The sequence below is a fragment of the Oryctolagus cuniculus genome, chromosome 12 (assembly GCF_964237555.1).
Source record: "Oryctolagus cuniculus chromosome 12, mOryCun1.1, whole genome shotgun sequence".
NCBI classification, from domain to species: Eukaryota; Metazoa; Chordata; class Mammalia; order Lagomorpha; family Leporidae; genus Oryctolagus; species Oryctolagus cuniculus.
Genome location: NC_091443.1, coordinates 64234155 through 64255588, shown reverse-complemented (window position 1 = coordinate 64255588; position 21434 = coordinate 64234155). Strand labels below are relative to the sequence as shown.

The window sequence follows — 21434 nt, the reverse complement described above, 5'->3', positions numbered from 1 at the left end:
CAGGCGCATTAGCAGGGAGCGAGATCCGAAGTGGAACAGCCGGGACTTGAACCGGTGCGCATACTGGATGCTGGCACTGCAGGCGGCGGCTTAACCCAGCTGGGCCACAGCGTCGGCCCCACAAAGTTAACTTTTTAAAGTACAGCAAATTCAGCACAAGAAACCTACTTGATGACTTTAAGCAGATACTTTCCTCTTTGAAAACTAAGAGCCAGATTTAAATGGATTAAAGGGAAGGGGAACACCGCCGACACATTTAACTTCAGGACATTCTAATCCGCATCTACAGCTGGGCTCTACACTAACTTTAGTAAATGTGGGAGCAGCGGGTTCAAACTTTGAAGCTGGGGCGGGTAAAACCAATTATTTCCTATTTGGAGCTGGGTGTCTGTGAAAACGGGGTGACATGTGGCATTACAGATGTGTGGGTTCCCAATTCCTTGAATACTAACGCCTTCACACTGAGGTCTGCCCTAACCATGCCATGGCACCTCACCCACTGCTCTTGGTCTTCGATGTAAAAGGGAAACCTCAACTAGTTGCCATACAGGAGTGGCATTGCACACTATGAACTTCCCCGACTATTTAAAATCCCCCCCCCCGGGGGGGGGGGCCAGAAACAGGCTAAAATACCAGCTCTCTAACTGCCTTTCCCCTTTAGTGATCCTAATCAAGGTTCGGTCGCCCCTAAGAGGGCTCAGCGCACCCTCCCATCTCCAGCCTGAGGAGAGCCAATATTCCCAGGATCCCGGGCGGTTTCGGTTGACGTTACTTCCGGGAAAAGTAACCTTTCTGTGGCGGTTGCAAGGCTGAGGAGTTCTCGCGACATTTGCTCCCGCGAGATCTGCTTGCTCACTCTAGCGGTGACATCCTCCTCCTCCTCCCCGCCGCCTTTCGGCAATCTTCGCCAGTCCCAGCCCCGACCAATCTGCACTCAGATGGCATGGATCAGGGTCACCCCCGAACCCCGGTCCGCGCGGGGCGTCAGGCAGCAGCGGCGGGGTGCGAACTGCACGAGGTCGACGGCCGCGGCGCTGCGGGCGGCCACGGGCTGGCGACGAGCAGTGAGCGTGGGCGGGGCGGGGGTATGCCAGCCGAGTAGCGGCTCGATTGTTCTGGCCTGGCTATGGCGCCTCTCCTCCCCCCCGCCATGGCTCCCCGTGTCCCTGCTCCGCTCCTCTCAGTGAGTGAAAGTGGCCGCCGCCGCCGCCGGCCCAGCGCCCGCAGCCGCCTCAGCGCCGCCGCCATCTTGGGGTCCCAGGAGCCGCCGAGGGAGCGAGCTAGGAGCGTCCACGCCCAACGCAGTCACCGTCCCACGGCCTCAGAGAGCGAACCGCGTCTCCACCGTCGGCGGGGCGACCCCCCCCTCCGGACCCCGCCCGCACCCCGCCCCCCCTCCGCCGCCGCTGCGGCGGCGGGGCCCGGCGGCCCGAGGTGAGGCGACCAGACGTGGGCGGGCGAACGGAGGGGGGGTTGTGTAGGCCTCGCTGCGCCCCTCTCCGCGGGCAGTGACTGGGCCGTGTCTTAAAGGGGCCGTCGCCCCCGGCCCTTTGATTTGTTGGGGTTAGTAGGGAGGATGGGTGTGGACACTCCCCACAGGGTTGGGACCTCAGGGACCTGGGCCTCGTCCTGCCCCTCTTACACCCCTGGAGACCAGGGGTCACGCGGTGACCTCAACCACCCGAGGAAGCCCGTGGGGCGCTCCCACGTGGGGAGAGTGTTAGCCCAGGTGCACGTGGGACTCGGTGGGGCGGTGTCGGCTAACACGTGTGTGGGTTTGGGGATGGGGAGGGGCAGGGGCGGAGGCTGGTTGGGCTCGAATGGGAACCCGGTGAGGGTTATGCCTGTCATTTGAAATAAACCAAATCTGAGGGCTTGATAGTGTTTCCATTTATACGGAGCAAGTCGGGATATGGACAAATGGTGCACGCTGCTTATTGGTGTTGGGTGGGAGCAGGCCAGCACGTGCACGGGCTTTGGAGTGTGTAGGTGACACCCCCTTCTGGTATTTCAGGGTTTTTCAGGGCGGCTAGGCAAGTGTCATCCTGTTTGGACATTCCTTCTGGAGCTTGCTAATGAAAAGTGCTACTTCCGTGATCACCAGGGATGGAAGCCCCCTACAGTCTAGGAGCGATAGAGCCTAAGAAAGCTCTTACTATTCTGGTCCCAACCGTGCCGAGTTCGAGTTCTTTGATTCCCACGCTGCGTCTAGTTGCGTGTTCTTAAACTTACTAGGAGTACGGGAGGGAAGTTGGAGGTTGACCTAGGGAGCATCTCAGGTAACCAGCTTAGTGTTCCAGTCACTGACCTTCATGGTTTCCTTTCCCAATGAAATGTTTATTGCGACTTACCAGTGGCAGCTTTTAAAGAAAATTGTTTTAAAGATTTATTTATTTTGAAAATCAAAGTTACAGAGAGGGAGGGAGAGACAGAGATCTTCCATCTGATGGTTCACTCCCCAGATGGCCACAACAGCCAGGGCTGGGCCAGGCCGAAGCCAGGGTCCAGGAGCTTCATCCAGGTCTCCCATGTGGGTGCTGGGGCCCGGGTACTTGGGTCATCCTCTGCTGCCTTTCCTGGGCCACCAACAGGGAACTGGATTGGAAGTGAAGCAGTCAGCACTCGCACCAAGCCAGTATGGGAAGCTGGTATTGCAGGCAGGGGTTTTACCTGCTATGCCATAATGCTGGCCTTCTCAATTTTTTTTAAATAGCTTTATTGAGATATGATTTACATACCAAAAAAAGAAGAGCCTTTTAAAATGTAGAGTTGGAGCTGGTGCTGAGGTTTAGTGGGTAAAGCCACCACCTGCAGTGCCGGTATCCCAAGTGGGCCGCTGGTTCAAGTCCCAGCTGCTTCACTTCTAATCCAGCTCTCTGCAGTGGCCTGGGAAAGCAGTGGAAGATGATCCAAGTGCTTGGGCACCTGCACAAGTGTGGGAGACCCAGAGGAAGTTCCTGGCTCCTGCCTTTGTATAAGCCCAGCTTTGGCTGTTGTGGCCCCTTGGGGAGTCAGTCAGTGGATGGAAGACTTCTCTCGCTTGCTCGCTCGCTCGCTCTCTCTCTCTCTGCCTCTCTGTAACTTTTCCTTTCAAATAAATTAATCTTTAAAATAATGAAGTGTAGAGTTAAGTTGTTTTTAGTACATTCATAGTTTTACACAGCTGTCACTATCTAATTTATCACCCCAAAAAGAAGCTACAGGAACCCCTTAGCAGTCACTTCCCATTCCCTTTCTCAAGCCCAGTAACCACTAATCTACTTTCTGTTTCTGGAAATTTGCCTAGGGCATTTCATTCTCTTTTTTGGTTGTTGTTTTTTAACAAATTATTTATTTATTTTAAAGTCAGAGTTAGATTAAGAGATATTCCATCCATTGGTTCATTCCCCAGGTGGCCACAATAGCCAGGGCTGGGCCAGGCCAAAGCCAGGAACTTTTCTGAGTTTCCCAAGGGCATGTAGAGTCCTGAGCACTGGGGCCATCTTTGCTGCCTTCCCAGGCACATTAGCAGGGAGCTGGATCAGTGCCCATATGGGACGACAGCATGTCAGGCAGAAGCTTATCCTTCTACGCCACAGCGCCGGCCCCTCACTTGATCTTTTTAAGACTCATCCACATTGTAGCATTTATCAAAACTTATTTCCTTTTTTATTGCCAAATAATACTCCATCCTGGTTGTGTTGTATGCTTGAAATTCTCAAACTCTCTTCTTCCTGTACGACAACAATTTTAGATTATTATTATTAAAATAATTTATTTGGAAGGCAGATATAGAGGTCTTCCATCTGCTGGTTCACTTCCCAAATGGCTCCAATGGTTGGGGCTGGACCATTTCTGAAGCCAGGAACCAGGAGCTTCTTCCGTGTCTCCTACATGGGTGCAGGGGCCCAAGTACTTGGGCCATCTTTCGCTGCTTTCCCAGGTGTGTTAGCAGGAGCTGGATTGCAAGTGGAGTAGCTGGTACTTGAACTGGTGCCCATGTGGGATGCTGGTACTGCAGGGCGAGGCTTAACTTGCTATGCCACAGCACAGACCCCCAATTTTAGATATTTATGCAGTCAGTTTTCTGCATCTGCAGGATCCACGTCCACAGATTCAACCAATCAAGGTAAAAATATTTTGAAAATTCCAAAAAGCGAAACTTGAATTTATCACATCCCAAATACTGCGTTGAATCTTCGTTAGTGAAGTGATATATAGGCACAGCCTGCCATAGGCTCCCGTCATTTCATAGCTTCTCCACTTCAGCACTGGTTGTTTGCCGCCAGTATGCTATGTAGGCCTACCATGGCTGGACATAAACAGACTTTTTTCTTTATCATTAATTTCTAAATAGTACTGTGTAGCAGCTGTTTTTGTGGCAGTGTGCATCATCAAAGCAGCAGATGATAAACTGTGATGGTGTCATTTCACTCAATGAGCATTGTCATGATATCAGGGAGGGCAAGTATCAGGACAGCTTGATGACCACATAAACGTGGAGACACGGGATAGGGAAGGAATACTTGATGCCTCTCTGCACAAAGAAAACTAGCTTGGAGATTTCACATGTCAACATATATGTTCATAAAATACAGATATGATGTACGGTGCTGTTGATTTTACAGTGGTCAAAAGAGAGAGTTAATGAAGTATAGAAAAAGTCAAATTGAGAAGTTTGAAAGCTGCGTCTTCATCAGAATTTTAATGTTAGGCTGTAACTTTCAGATGTCAAGAGTAGGCACAAATATTAAATATCCCTTATGAGCCAGTAACTATAGTAGGTACCTTGTATGTAATTTTAATCATTGTAAAACCCTCTAGTAGATATTCTCTTATTATATATGAGAAAATTAAAATCAGATAGCGAGTTAGTGACATTCAATATTATTTTATAATACTTTTGCCTTCCCCCCAAAATTCTGAAGACTATTTTGTAGAGGAATGTGAAGTTATTAATAAGATTCTTCATGTATTTTAGTTCAGAAATCCAGTTATAGAAACACTGTTCAGTTTAAAAATTGAAAAATTTATTTTCATTTCTTCAAAGGCAAATAGGTCTCTTTGTTGGTTCCCTCCCCAAATGCCCAGCTAGGGCTCTGCCAGGCTGAACCCAGGGCCGAGGAACTCAATCTATATCTCCCACACGATGGCAGGGACCCAAGTGCTTGAGCCGTTACCTCTGCCTCCCAGGATATGGGTTAGCAGGAAGTAAAGTTGTCAGGACTTGAACCATGGTGCTGTGTCTTTAATAAGTGCATATGGGAGACTTCCTTATGTGTTAGGTTAGGAGATCAGTAATAGTAGATGTAGTTGACAAATTATGTATTGAAAAAAACCATTGTGACTGAAGATCGTTCTTTTATTATGTACCTTGGACTGCTTGGCAGTCTAATGAAGCCTTTGAAACTTCTCAGTGTAATTTTTATATGTGTAAAAAACAGTTTACATGTATTTAAAGAAAATTAGGGATATAAGAAATTCTGCTCAGGGCCGGCGCTATGGCGCAGCAGGTTAATGCCCTGGCCTGAAGTGCCAGCATCCCATATGGGAGACCCTGAAGAAGCTCCTGGCCCCTGGCTTCAGATTGGCACAGCTCCAGCTGTTGCAGCCATCTGGGGAGTGAACCAGCGGATGGAAGACATTTCTCTCTGTCTCTACCTCTCTCTGTAACTTTGTCTTTCAAATAAATAAAACAAATCTTTTTTTTTTTTTTTTAAGATTTTATTTATTTATTTGAGAGGCAGAGTTACAGACAGGTGAGAGGGAGAGACAGAGAGAAAGGTCTTCGTCCGTTGGTTCACTCCCCAATGGCCACAACGGTCAGAGCTGCGCCAGTCCGAAGCCAGGAGCTTCTTCTGGTCTCCCACGTAGGGTGTAGGGTGTTGGACCATCTTCTACTGCTTTCCCAGGCCATAGCAGAGAGCTGGATCAGAAGTAGAGCAGCTAGGACTAGAACCGGCACCCATATGGGATGCCGGCGTGGCAGGCGGAGGATTAACCTACTGTTCCACAGCGCTGGCCCCTAAAATCTTAAAAAAAAAAAAAAAAAGGAAGGAAGGATGGAAGGAAAGAAAGAAAGAAATTCTGCTCTATGTTATTAAATTAAGAAACAACTGGTGATAGTTCTGTTAATACTGTTGTGATTTGTTGCCCACATTCAAATTGAGGGAAATCCTGATTTCAATTATAGGTTAGTGACCTGAGAGACCCGGAAGAAGTTCCTGGCTCCTGGCTTCACCTGGCCCAGCTCTGGCCATTACAGCTATTTTGGGAGTAACTCAGTGGGTGGAGTATCTCTCTCGTTCCTTCTCTCTCTATATCTCTGCGTTTCATATAAATAAGTACATATTTAAAAAAATACCACTGGCCGGCGCCGCGGCTCACTAGGCTAATCCTCCGCCTTGCGGCGCCGGCACACCGGGTTCTAGTCCTGGTCGGGGCGCCAGATTCTGTCCCGGTTGCCCCTCTTCCAGGCCAGCTCTCTGCTGTGGCCAGGGAGTACAGTGGAGGATGGCCCAAGTACTTGGGCCCTGCACCCCATGGGAGACCAGGAGAAGTACCTGGCTCCTGACATCGGATCGGCGCAGCGCGCCAGCCGTGGCGGCCATTGGAGGGTGAACCAACGGCAAAGGAAGACCTTTCTCTCTGTCTCTCTCTCTCACTGTCCACTCTGCCTGTCAAAAAACAAAACAAAACAAAACAAAACAAAAAAAATTGTAGGTTAGTGAAAAAATAATATAAAATTTTTTTCTGTCTGCTCATAGTTTAAGAAACCTTGCCTTAGGGGGAGTCCTGGATGCATAGCTAAATTGTTTTTTTTTTTAAAGATTTATTTATTTTAAAGGCAGAGTGACAGAGAATGAGCCAGTGAGGGAGAGAGAGGTGTTGCATCTCCTGGTTCACTCCCAAATACCTATAAACCTGGGGCTGGGCAAGGTGGAAGCCAGGAGCAGGTAACTCTATAGAGGTCTCACATTGAGTTGGTAGGGACCCAAGTGCTTGTGTCATCATTTACTGCCTTCCCAGGTACATTAGCAGGAAGCTGGATCAGAAACAGTACTAGAACTTGAACTGGCACTTTGATGTGGGATGTGGGCGTCCCAAGCAGTGACTTAACCCACTGTGCCACACATCCACCCTGTACTTTTACATAAGGGAAAAACTAGTGGTTTCCATAGCATAAAGTAGGATTATTGTCTAAAGCATGTTCACAAAAACATGAATACGACTTCTTACAGGAAAAATCACTGGTAGTTTAAGGAGAGGCATGTTAGGATACTGGAAAGACATTGCTTTTAAAAGATAGGTTTGGGCACTGCCATGGTGGTGCAGCAGTTTGAGCTGCACTGTGAGCATGGCATCCCATATGAGCACTGATTGGAGTCTTGGTTGCTCTGCTTCCAATCCAGCTCCCTGCTAATGCTCCTGGGAAAGCAGTGGAAGATGTCCCAAGTGGTTGGGCCCCTGCCACCTATATGGGAGACTCAGAGTTCCTGGCTCCTGGCTTCAGTCTGGCCTAACCCCTGCTGTTGGGGCCACTGGGGTAGTGAACCAGCAGATGGAAGAAATCTGTCTCTCCTCTGTAACTCTGTCTTTCAAATAAATTTTTTTTAAAGATTTGAATCCTATTATTGGGTAAGTTACCTAAACTTTTTTGGTTTCAGTTCTTAGCTATAAAATGATGAACATAATTTCCAGTTTGGAGGTTAAATGATGTATTAATTAAAACATTCAGCACTTAAGTGCAGAGTAGTTAATTTTTTTCTTGGGTGAAGTAAATATAACCAACTATTGTGACATATTTTTAACTTCAAAGAAAATTATTTTTTAAAAGATTTACTTGTTTATTTGAAAGAGCGACACAGAGAGAGAGACAGAGAGAGAGAGAGAAGGGTCTTCGATCCGCTGGTCAACTCTCCAATTGTCTGCAACGGCTGGAACGTTGCCAATCCAAAGCCAGGAGTTTGGAGCTTCTTCCAGCTCACTTGGGCCATCCTCCACTGCCTTCCAGGCCATACAGAGATTTGGATCTGAAATGGAGCAGCTGGGACTTGCACCAGCGCCCATATGGGCTGCTGGCACTGCAGCTGGCCCCGGGAAATTATTATTAGTAAAGAGGCACAACATCAGTGGACATGAGTTTTTCAGGGTATTTTAGTATAGAGTATACCTTCTGGAAATGCTATTAAAAGATAAAACAAATAGGTTACCTCCTTAAAAAAAAAAAAAAAAAACTTTATGTATTTGAAAGAGAACAGAGGAGACAGAGATCTTTCGTCTCTTGGTTCAATTCCCAAATGCTGTGATAGCCGGGGCTGGGCCAGGCCTGTGCCGAGAGCCTGGAACTCATTCTGTCTCCCATTTGGGTCGCAGGGACCTTTCCATGAAGCACCATCTGCTGTCCCTGGTTGTGCATTAGTAGGAAGCTGGACTCTGGAGCAGAGCCAGGATTTGAACCAAGCACTGATACGGGATGTGAGTGTCCCAATGGGCATCTTAACTGCTAAGCCCAGTCCTCTATGAGTTTTTTTTTTTTTTTTTTGACAGGCAGAGTGGACAGTGAGAGAGAGAGACAGAGAGAGAAAGGTCTTCCTTTGCCATTGGTTCACCCTCCAATGGCCGCCGCTGCAGCCGGCGCACCGCGCTGATCCGATGGCAGGAGCCAGGATCCAGGTGCTTTTTCCTGGTCTCCCATGGGGTGCAGGGCCCAAGCACCTGGGCCATCCTCCACTGCACTCCCTGGCCATAGCAGAGAGCTGGCCTGGAAGAGGGGCAACCGGGACAGAATCCGGCGCCCCGACCGGGACTAGAACCCGGTGTGCCGGCGCCGCAAGGCGGAGAATTAGCCTAGTGAGCCACGGCGCCGGCTATGAGCTTTCTGAAGTACCCTGATAATTAAAAAAAAAAAAAAAAAAAACCCAAAAAACTAAGTACAGGTAATTCATATCTCTCTTTTAAGGGAAACATTAGAGTTAGACTCCCCCCCTCAAAGATTTATTGATTTATTTGAAAAAGTTTCAGAGAGAGAAGGAGAGGCAGATCTTCCATCTGTTGGTTCGCTCCCCAAATGACTTCAGTGACTGGAGCTAGGCCAGGGTGCAGCTAGGAGCCAGGAACTTCTTCTGGGACTCATACATGGGTGCAGGGGCCCAGGGGCTTGGGTCATCTGCTGCTGCTTTTCCAGGAGCGTTAGAAGGGACCTGGATCAGAAGTGGAGCACTGGGGACTCGAACTGGTACCCATGTAGGATGCTGGGACTGCAGATGGTGGTTTAACCTGCTTAGCCTGCTGTGCCACATTCCTGCTCCCTGGAGTTACACTTATCTATGACACCTAAGAGCCTGCTTCATTTTGTGTTAGCTTTGTAGATTCCCCTCTGTACTCTCCGTATATGCACATATAACTGGACTGATTTATTTGTGTGTCCCACAGACTATTAAGTCCCTTGAGTATGGCAGTTCATTAGGTGTTCAATAGACATTAATGAGAAAGAGCAGTAGGGAGTTTCATAAACTTAAGTGCAAATGTTCATTTGTTTTTTTGACTACAAATGAACCTGGGATAAATCATAATCTTTAAATTGTGTTTAATGTGTCTTTAAACCTTAACCACCTTCTGCACTAATAAGTTTGAAAAAACAAATTAGTCATTATTCAAGCTCTGCCAAGCAGTATTCATCTTTCAAGCTAAGTTTAATTTAGGATTATTATTCCTATTATTTCAAACTTAATGCGATTTACAGTTCACCGCCGTCCTCATCGTTCCATTCTGGAGTGCCATTTCTGTATTTTCATATGAAAAACCTGACCACTGATGCCAGTGCTGTGGTGCAGCGGATTAAAGCCCTGGCCTATGGCGCCAGCATCCCATGTGGGCGCTGGTTCTAGTCCCGGCTGCCCCTCCTCCGATCCAGCTCTGTGCTGTGGCCTGGGAAAGCAGTAGAAGATGGCCCAAGTGCTTGGGCCCTGCACCCACATGGGATACCTGGAAGAAGCTCCTGGCTTTGGATCGGCGCAGCTCCAGCCGTTGCGGCCATCTAGGGGGTGAACCAGTAGATTGAAGCCCTCTTTCTCTGTACCTCTCTCTGTAACTCTGTCTTTCAAATAAATAAAGTAAATCTTAAAAAATATTAAAAAAAGAAAACCTGACCACTGCCTTCATTTTTGCTACCATTTCCTGAAAACTTCCTTCTTCCTTAATTTGTTCTTTTTTTTTTTTTTTTTTAAGAATTATTTTATTTATTTGAAAGACAGTTACAGAGAGAGGTAGAGCCAGAGAGAGAAGTCTTCCATTCCGCTGGTTCACTCTCCAAATGACTGCAACAGCCGGTGCTGAGCTGATCCAAAGCCAGGAGCCAGGAGTTCTTTCTGGGTCTCCCACGTGGGTGCAGGGGCCCAAGGACTTGGGTTGTCATCTACTGCTTTCCCAGGCCATAGCAGAGAGCAGCTGGGACTCCAGCAGGTGCCCATATGGGATGCCGGTGCTACAGGCTGGGGCTTTAGCCCACTGCACCACAGCGCTGGCCCCAATTTGTTCTTTCTTGAGATACAGTTATTGGATTCCATGTAAAAGTCCGAGTGGACATTATAGCAGTTCCTGAACGAGATAATGCAGTCCATGTAAACATTTTATTTTTCATATTCTTCTCAGGCATGACTGACACTTTATTGACCTTCATGGCGGCATATTGAAGAAACATTCTCGGTTCTAGCATTGTTTTGACCATATTTATGTTAATTAATCATTTTTCTGTTCGTATACCAGGTCACATTTTCCCACACTTTATCCAACGCAGCTACTAACTTCTTACCAGTAAAGCTGTCATGTGTAAATCTGGAGGCATGTTGGATCAGGAATTTGGTGCTCCTTTGAACATTTACATCTGAAATTTGAGTGTCTGGGTTTGAATCTGGCTCCTGCCCTGATGCCAGCTTCCTGCTAATGTGTATCCTTGAAGGCAACAGGTGGTGGCTCGAGTACTTGGGTCCCTGTCACCCATGTGGGAGACTAGGATTGAATTTCCAGCTCCCAGCTTCCATCTGGCCCAGCCCTGATGTTTGTGGGCATTTGAGGAGTGAACCAGTGGATGAAAATCTCTGTGTGTCTGTCTCTGCCTCTCAAATAAATAAAAAAGATTGCATTCTATTTTTTTGAAGTTTTATTAATTTTTTTTGACAGGCAGAGTGGACAGAGAGAGAGACAGAGAGAAAGGTCTTCCTTTGCCGTTGGTTCACCCTCCAATGGCCGCCGCGGCCGGCACGCTGTGGCCGGCACACTGTGGCCGGCACACTGTGCTGATCCGAAGGCAGGAGCCAGGTGCTTCTCCTGGTCTCCCATGGGGTGCAGGGCCCAAGCACTTGGGCCATCCTCCACTGCACTCCCTGGCCACAGCAGAGAGTTGGCCTGGAAGAGGGGCAACCGGGACAGAATCCGGCGCCCCGACCGGGACTAGAACCCGGTGTGCCGGCGCCGCAAGGCGGAGGATTAGCCTAGTGAGCCACGGTGCCAGCCATAAAGTTTTATTAATTTGACAGGCAGAGTGATAGCGAGAGAGGGAGAAGGATGGGGAGAGAGAGAGAGATTTTCCATGTGCTGATCACCCCACAAATGGCCCCAGTGGCTGGGAGCTGGGACATGCTGAAACCAGGTGTGGGGAGCTTCCTGTTCTCCCATGTGGTGGCAGGGGCCCAGGCACTTGGGACATCTTCCACTACTTTCCTGGGTATATTAGCAAGGAGCTGGTTAGGAAGTAGAGCAGGTGGGACTTGAACTGACACCCAAATGGGATGCTGACTCTGCAGGTGGAGGCTTAACCTGCTGTGCTACAGCGCTGGCCCCTACATGTAGTTTTATTTGATTTATTTGAAAGGTAGAGAGACAACAAGACAGATTGACAAAGATCTCTATTCTACTGGTTGATCCCTCAAATGCCTGTGCAGGTCCAGGCCTAGATGAGTTTGAAGCTACGAGCTGGAAACTCAATCTGGGTCTCCTACGTACATGGGAGGGGCCCAGCTACTTGAACCATCACCTACCTCCCAGGCTGCACATAAGCAGGAAGCCCAAATTGGGCAGAGCCCAGGACCCTAGCCCACGTACCTGGATATGGGATGCAGGTAATACTGGATGTGAGTAACCCAAGCAGTGTCTTAATCGCCAGACCAACTGCCTGCCCTATTGCGCGTGCTGTTATTCTAATGTTGTTAGTGGTTTGCTTTTTTAGAATCATTGGAATATAATAGTCAGCTAGGCCCTGGAGCAGCATTGGGCAGGGTTTTCTGTAAAGCGTGAAGTAGTTAGTGTGTTGGTCTTTGCAGGCTGTTCTCCTCTGTTGCAGTGACTTGGCTCTGCCGTTGTGTGAGTGATGCTGGAAGTAAATGAATGGGGCTGTGTTTCACTAAAACTTTAAATATGACCATTGAAGTTGTAGTTTTTTCTCCTGTTTTTAAGATCTTTTATTTATTTGAAAGTCAAAGTTAGAATTTTTCATCTCCTGGTTTACTTCCCAAATGGCCGCAACAGTTGGAGCTGAGCTGATTTGAAGCCAGGAGCCAGCAGATTCTTCTGGGTCTCCCACGTGGGTGCAGGGACCCAAGCACTTAGGTCATCTGCTGCTGCTTTCCCAGGCCATTAGCAGGGAGCTGGATAGAAAGTGAGGCAGCTGGGACTTGAACCAGCTCCTTTATAGGATGCCTACGTGCTTTGCCACAGTGCCAACCCTGAAGTTTTAGCTTTATATAACTTTAGTGTGCTACAAACTATTTTTTTTTAGGCATTTAAAAATGTAAATACTTTTTCTTTGCTTTTAGGCTGGATTTGCCTGTAGGTCACAATTTATTAACCCCTGAGCTAAAGTGTTAGCCCTACCACTTCCTGGCAATAAGATATTATGCAAGTTCCTCAAACTGTAAGCTTTAATTTTCTCTTTGACTTGGGTTAAGAATACTGTTGGGCTGGCGCCACGGCTCAATAGGCTAATCCTCCGCCTGCGGCGCCGGCACACCGGGTTCTAGTCCCGGTCGGGGCGCTGGATTCTGTCCCGGTTGCCCCTCTTCCAGGCCAGCTCTCTGCTGTGGCCAGGGAGTGCAGTGGAGGATGGCCCAAGTGCTTGGGCCCTGCACCCCATGGGAGACCAGGAGAAGCACCTGGCTCCTGCCATCGGATCAGTGCGGTGCGCCGGCCGCAGCGTGCTGACCACGGCGGCCATTGGAGGGTGAACCAATGGCAAAGGAAGACCTTTCTCTCTCTCTCTCTCTCTCTCTTTCTCTCTCTCTCTCTCTCTCTCTCTCTCTCTCTCACTATCCACTCTGCCTGTCAAAAATAAATAAATAAATAAATAAATAAATAAATAAATACTGTTGAGTTCATAGAGTTAGAATTATGTGAGATAATTATCTAATTGAATTCCCTCATTTTACAATGAAGCTGTTGGAACTCTGAGAAGATACCTCAGTCATAAAGTTTGTGGTTTATCAGTGGATTTAACTCACAATTCTTTAGTTTCTGTCTGCCTTACCACACTGTTTTCAACAAGGATTGTAGTTCCATTTAATTCAGTTACAGTTGCATGATAAAGTATTCTGTTTGATGCTGTAGTGGGAAATACATGATATTATGCTTGTGTCAAACCCTATAGAACTTTACAGCACAAATAGTAAACTTTAATGCATACTATTTAGAAAAAAATCTTAAGAGGTTGAGGGATTCCAGGAAGAAATAGAACCTGTGACAAGAAAATCTAAATGTATCTAAGTGTGTGTAACAGCCTTTTTAAAGAGAGGGTATAGGGTGTAAAGTGCCATCAAAGTAACCTTGGAAATGAGTGGTAGAGTGGTAAGACAGAGGAATGCCACATACACAGGGTCCTGTAACTGATAAATTGTATCCTGGGGGTTTCAAGTTAGCAGTTAACAATGCTGATAGGGATACTGCAGTTGAACAATTAAGTAAGCGGATGGTGGTGACAGACTTCGCACTGTTGGTGTGGGGATTTTCAGATAATAAGAAGAGGAAGCTGGAATGATCCGTTTGGTAATGGATTAGAGTTGGCGACATGAGTATGAATCCCTTTAGCTCAGTATGGATGCTGATGATTATCTATAGAGATATATACGGGGAGCCGGCGCTGTGGCATAGCCGGTAAAGCCACTGCCTGCAGTGCCGGCATCCCATATGGGTGCTGGTTCAGGTCCCGGCTGCTCCACTTCTGATCCAGCTCTCTGCTGTGACCCTGGGAAAGCAGTAGAAGATGGCCCAAGTCCTTGGCCCCCTGCACCCGCATGGGAGACTTGGAGGAAGCTCCTGGCTCCAGATCGGTGCAGCTCTGGCCATTGCGGCCATCTGGGGAGTGAACCAGCGGATGGAAGACCTCTGTTTCTGCCTCTCCTTCTCTCTCTGTGTAACTCTGACTTTCAAGTAAATAAATAAATCTTTAAAAAAATATTTATGGGCCGGCGCCGTGGCTCAATAGGCTAATCCTCCACCTTGCGGCGCCGGCACACCGGGTTCTAGTCCCGGTCAGGGCGCCGGATTCTGTCCCGGTTGCCCCTCTTCCAGGCCAGCTCTCTGCTATGGCCAGGGAGTGCAGTGGAGGATGGCCCAAGTGCTTGGGCCCTGCACCCCATGGGAGACCAGGAAAAGCACCTGGCTCCTGGCTCCTGCCATCGGATCAGCGCGGTGCGCCGGCTGCAGCGGCGGCCATTGGAGGGTGAACCAACGGCAAAGGAAGACCTTTCTCTCTGTCTCTCTCTCTCACTGTCCACTCTGCCTGTCAAAAATAAAATAAAAAAAAAAAATATTTATGGATGTGCGTACATCCTTGGGTTTATATATACACATAATTTGTATTTCCATGCTTTGACAGCTGAGAAGCTCAAAAGAAATGATACCCACAAGTACATCTAATATCCAGATCTTGATTTCTAATAATGTTCTCCAACATTGATTTAGGAGAGCTTGAAAGGGCTGATTCTAAGATTGGTGCAGGAAATATCTATAAGGTGAGCCTTGATTGTTTTTTAAAGAGCCAGAAAGTAAAGAATTGCTCTAAAAACAATGGCAGCAGCAGCAGCCACTCCACATTGATGGCAGTATATCAGAAAAGCACAGAAGACATCACAGAGAGCTTCCGGCTGCAAAATAACAAAAGTAGTATTAGGTTATAGCCCATAGTATAAAATAAATATCTTGGGTCTATATTGATAAAAAATCATTGAATACTTTAGAATACTGCGTGGAATATTCCAGTGGCATAGTTTGCTGGATCTCTTGATTTTTCTGGAGAGACTTCAGACAATATTGGGAGAGTTAATCCTGTGGGGCTTTGGAGTCAGACTTCCTGGATTCTAGTTCTGATGCTGCAATTTCTGGCTTCATGACCTTGAGTGAGTTACCTAAGCACAGTTTAATCTGTAAAATGGTAATTGTGTTAGTATCTGCCTCATATAAGGTTTAAATGAGTTAATATAAAGCGTTTGGCATATAGCTCACAATAGAAGTTGTACATATCCTATGCTTTCTAGTATTTGATAAAATAAAAACTTGGGCCTCTGCTTGGAAGCCTCTGTATTGGAGGCCCTCACCCCAAGGCTTCTTGCATAGAGGGAAAGAAATCCATCATTAACAAGTGTTTATTGACTACCTAGTATGATGCAAACATACTTCTTATTCACATATCATTAATGTAATGATGAGAAAGAAATTATATTTTCTGTTAATATAATCGCTGAGGAGCTGGTGTTGTATAGCAGGTAAAGCAACTGCCTGCAATGCTAGCATCCCATATGGATATCAGTTTGAGTGCCAACTGCTCCACTTCCAATCTAATTCCCTGCTGGTGCACCTGGGAAAGCAGCAGAGGATGGGCAAGGTGGTTGGGCCCCTGCATCCACTTGAGAGACCCCAGGAGGCTCCTGCCTCCTGGCTTCAGTCAGGCCCAGCCTTGACTGTTGGCAGCCATGTGGGGAGTGAACCAGTGGATGGAGGATGGAGGATCTCTCTCTCTCTCTCTTTTTCTGTAGCTCTTTCATATAAATAAACTTATCTCTCTCTCTCTCTAACTCTGCCTCTCAATAAGTAAATTTTTTTTAAGATTTTATTTATTTATTTGAGAGGCTGAGTTACAGAGGGAGTGACAGAGAGAGGTCTTCCATCCATTGATTCACTCCTGGAGATGGACTGATCTGAAGCCAGAAGCCTCTTCTGGGTCCCCACATGAGTGCAGGGCCCCAAGCACTTGGGCCATCTTCTACTACTTTCCCACGCCATAGCAGAGAGCTGGATCAGAAATGGAACCATTAGCCATATGGGATGCTGGCACCCCAGGCAGAGGCTTAACCTACTGTGCCATAGCACTGGTCCCTGCTTTATTTTTTCGGTAATGACCTCTCACTGTGGCTCATGTAATAATAGGTTAACTATGTGGAACCAATACTAAAGATCCCCAAGAGTTTGTGTGCAGTCCTGTTGGTTTTTTTTTTTGCAAGTGATTACCAAGGAAGCTATGTTATCATCCCTTTGTGGAGAAAACTGAGCTGCTCAAGATTTTCTGGGCTTTAAATTCAGTCCTTTATGTTATCTCTTCTACAGGAGCATGTTTTCCTAGCTATCTCATTTCCTGAGAAAGCTAAGTGTTTTTATGGATCTAGCTGTGAAAATTGAAGTTACTGGTTCTTCAGTTAGAGAGATCGTTAGCAGTGTTTCCAAAATTTTAATTGGATAAATTATTAATTAATTCAGGCTGGGTGTTTTTCCTCAGAAGAATTATCAAATATAGCTTAAGGATTGCTAACATAGCCTAACTTAAAAATTACCATTTAAAAGATTCACCAGTTATATCAGGAAAGCTTTTCTTCTCTGGGTTTTCTTGATTATGTCATATTTAGACCCTCACTATTTCATAAATAGGGAATAAACATGTTTGACCAAATGTTCTGTTTCTAGTGTCTCAGAGAATTTCTCTAAGGCAGTTGTTTATCAGGGTGATTTTTCCTTATTCTTATGTTTTGTTTTGTTTTGTTTTGTTTTTTTATCTTCTCAAAGTTACTTTTCTGGGAGGTTGAAATGATTGTTTCCTAGAAGATCTCAAATGCATCATTACTGATTTTTTTTGTCTTTGGTAACATGGTCTACTCTGTGTATCTTTAGGTTTCACACCCGTGAGTCCAACCAACTTTGGACTGAAAATATTCAGGGAAAAAGTAAACTGCATTAGTACCGAACGTGTGCAGATGTTCTTCCTATTAGTCCCTAAATAATACAGTGTAACATCTATTTAGGTAATATTTACATTGTGTTAGGTATTATAAGTAATCTAAAGATGATTCAAACAAAAGCATACTTTTTAAGGCCCTCTAAGTGCATCGTTTCAAATGTTCTTGCACCCAGATCAACTTTTTGTTTCATTTCCCATGAACTTTGTGAAGTACACTTACTTGTATATGCACTTTTTAATTTCTCAAAATATATCTAAAAAATGGACCAAAGTATTTTCTCTTTGCCATTTAAGAATTCAGTGGAAAGGCCATCTGTTTTGGCCAAGAGTTCTTCATTCTATTTAAAATGCAGGCATTATTTGTATCTTTGAAGATTTGTGGTTTGGGTAAACTATGCTTGCTGAATTGCTAGACTCTTTCCAGTAGCTACAGTGATCCTTTTGCGTAGGTTGCTTCTGGCTTCTAAGTACAGGGCTATGTTTGCCTTTGCTCCTGGCAGGCCTGGCCTTTCCCTCCTTGCATGTTTCTTTCACTGTATGGTACCATAGTAGCCTCTTAGTAAATAAGAGCTTTTTGATTTTATTTTATTACTTACCATGGGTAGGGTGACTGAATAATTTATCGTTCACACATGGATATCTGAAGGGAGAAGAACTATTAGTAACTTTATGCTTAGGACAGCAAGGTGTAAACTTGGACTGTCTTGGGCAAACTGATTAGAAGCTATGGTCAACCTAGTCATGAGGCTTTATTTTTCTTACATGTAGCAGAGTTTGGTAGTGGAGGATTGAGGAATAACAACATAATTAGAATGATGTTTTATGAATTCAGATCTGATAGTAGCTTCAGAGATAGATTAGAGGAGAACATGGAGAGGAGAGATTGACTTAGGACGTGAGGTTGTTTTTTTTTTTTTTTTTAAGATTTATTTATTTATTTGAAAGAATTAACACAGAGGAGAGACAGAGAGAAAGAGGTCTTCCACCCACTGGTTCACTCCCCATTTGGCCACAATGACCAGAGCTGCGCTGATCTGAAGTCAGGTGTCGCTCCCCCTCTTCGTGGAGGAACGACACAGGACCCTGCGCTGTTCTTTCGTCTGCTCGGCCCTCCCCGGGTTTGCTGCTGGTTCTTCCCGGGTTGGCTACTATCCCTTCCACCTCCGTGGAAGGGCAGTTCCCCCTGGCCACATTCCCCACTTCCGCAGGGGAGCGGCACACCGCCAGCCGGCTCTACTTGGGGGCTGCACAGGTGTTCCTTCAGCTAGATGTTCCCCATAGATGTTCCCCATAGATGTTCCTGGTGCATGCTGTCTCTCTCCTCCTTTATAGTCCTCCTCCGCCAATCCTAACTCGGCTGCCCACACGCCGAGTACGCTGCTCTCCAATCAGGAGCAAGTCCTACAGTTTATTGGTTGAACTGGAGGCAGCTGTGCGGAAGCTGTTTACCTCTCTCCCAGCGCCATATTGTGGGAGAGCAGATGCATAGAATAAGTCTTAATTCCAGTAACTCAGTCTAGTCCGGATTGCTCCCCACAGTCAGGGACCCAAGGTTTTGGGCCATCTTCCATTGCTTTCCCTGGCCATAGCAGAGAGCTGAATCGGAAGTAGAGCAGCTGAGACTCAAACCGGCACCCATTTGGGATGCTGGCACTGTAGGTGGCTGCTTTACCCACTACGCCACAGCGCTGGCCCCAGGATGTGAAATGTTAAGAACGTAAATGAGGGTGCCGGCGTTGTGGCTCAGTGGGTTAATGCCCTGGCCTGAAGCACCGGCATCCCATATAGTGCTAGTTCAAGACCCGGCTGCTCAACTTCTGATCTAACTCTCTGCTATGGCCTGGGAAAGCAGTGGAAGATGGCCCAAGTACTTGGGCCCCTGCACCCGCGTGGAAGACCTGGAAGAGGCTTCTGGCTCCTGGCTTCGGATTGGCACAGCTCTGGCCATTGCGGCCAATTGGGGAGTGAACCAGCGGCCAATTGGGGAGTGAACCATTGGATGGAAGACCTCTCTCTCTCTCTCTCTCTGCTTCTCTCTCTGTGTAATTCTGACTTTCAAATAAAATAAATAAATCTTAAAAAAAAAAAAAAACGTAAATGAGAACACTGATAATGGGATGGAAAGATAAGTTTCCAGACATTATACTCAAAGAATTAGCTACACAGAGGGACTGATCGCATGTAAGAAAAGTTGAGGGGAACGTAAAAAAACTGAATTACAGATTTTGGTTCTGAATAACAGTTATATAAATAGGAAAGAAAGATAAACTAGCTGCTGTGGGGGCCGATGAGACATTTGTGTCTGTAGGGATTGGTGATACGTCAAGGGTGGAATATCCAGCAAGCATCCGGAAGTGTGAATTGTATATGTTGTAAGGTAAAGGCTGGAGGGGCAGTCGTATTAGCAGTGTTAATTGAGGTATGAGTAGCAGATGAGATTTTTTAAACAGTAAGAATGAATGACAGGACTTTGATGGACTCCATATTTGGAATAAAAATTTTTTTTAAAGATTTATGTATTTATTTGTATTGCAGAGTTAGAGAAGGAGAGACAGAGAGAGAATCTTCCATCTGCTGGCTCAGTCTCCAAATGGCAGCAAAGGTTTTATTTGGGCCAGGCTGAAACCAGGATCCAGTAGCTTCTTCCTTGTCTCCCATGCGGGTGCAGGGGCCCAAGCACTTGGGCCATGTTCTGCTGCTTTCCCAGGCCATTAGCAGGGAGGTGGATCAGAAGTGAGGCAGCCAGGAAGTAGAAGGCTCCCATATGGGATGCCATACTGTAGGCAGTGACTTTATCCATTACACCACAGTGCCGGCCCCCCAAAAGTGCCAATAAACACGGAATAGTCCAAGAAGTTTTCAAAGATATGGAGAGTGTCCACCAGCAAGAGTTGGTAGCAGAATTGACTTCCTTTATCCAGTCTAATTAACAGTGGACTTCAGAGATCCCGATTCTCAACTGTATCAGACTCAACTCTTTATTATCACAATTTTATAATATTCCTTTTTAAAACCTGACATGAAATCTGTAGGTAATATTATCTATGTATAATTTTTTATTTTATTTTATTTTTTTTTTTATTTTTTGACAGGCAGAGTGGACAGTGAGAGAGAGAGACAGAGAGAAAGGTCTTCCTTTGCCGTTGGTTCACCCTCCAATGGCCGCCGCGGCCGGCGCGCTGCGGCCGGCGCACCGCGCTGATCCGATGGCAGGAGCCAGGAGCCAGGTGCTTTTCCTGGTCTCCCATGGGGTGCAGGGCCCAAGCACCTGGGCCATCCTCCACTGCACTCCCTGGCCACAGCAGAGGGCTGGCCTGGAAGAGGGGCAACCGGGACAGAATCCGGCGCCCCGACCGGGACTAGAACCCGGTGTGCCGGCGCCGCTAGGCGGAGGATTAGCCTATTGAGCCGCGGCGCCGGCCGTATCTATGTATAATTTTTAAAAGCAGTATGATGCTCAGTTGTAATATGTGAGAGAAACATAAGTAATTTAAGAATGACACAGGATAAATTTTACAGTGTTAATGCATGGGAATGACCCATAGTAGTCATTTCCTCTACATCAACGTGCAGAATCATTTTGACTAAAGAGTTACAAATGTAGACTGATGAAGTCAGCTTGTATTGGTGACTCAAATACTACAAAGAGTGAGAGAGGGAGACCAGTGAGCTAAGGTCAGATTAAAGAGGAGGGGGAGATTTGCTCCTTAAGTCTTCTCAAGGTCAGAGGCGAATGACTTTAGAATTTTAAGGATGAGGGAAATGGGCTACTGGGAAATGTCAGGTGTTCTGCTGAAGTTGGATAACAACAGGGAGAATGAGAGAAAGGCAAATATGGGATTTCCAAGTTCTGTTATTAGAGTAGCAGTGTTTTTAAGAGGCTAGTAAAGAGGGCCGGCGCTGTGGCTCACTTGGTTAATCCTCCGCCTGCGGCGCTGGCATCCTATATGGGCGCTTGGTTCTAGTCCCAGTTGCTCCTCTTCCAGTCCAGCTCTCTGCTGTGGCCGGGAGGGCAGTGGAGGATGGCCCAAGTGCTTGGTGCTGCACCCGCGTGGGAGACCAGGAAGAAGCACCTAGCTCCTGGTTTTGGATCGGTATAGCGCCGGCCCTAGCAACCATTTGGGGGGTGAACCAATGGAAGGAAGACCGCTCTCTTGCTTTCACTGTCTAACTCTGCCTGTCAAATTAAAAAAAAAAAAAAAAAAAAAAAAAAGAGGCTAGTAAGTAATGCATCTGACCT

At 46.6% G+C, this 21434-nt stretch overlaps 1 protein-coding gene across 2 annotated transcripts in view; it reads left to right on the top strand.

Moving 5' to 3' along the window:
* Window positions 1-1122: 1122 nt before the first annotated feature.
* The window catches only part of INO80 (INO80 complex ATPase subunit), a 148407-nt gene continuing 128095 nt past the window's right edge, over window positions 1123-21434 (top strand). For both annotated transcript variants that reach the window (XM_017348137.3, XM_002717971.5), the window contains exon 1: window positions 1123-1434. The gene's annotated coding sequence lies outside the window, so the exon portion shown is untranslated. The remainder of the gene's footprint in view (window positions 1435-21434) is intronic.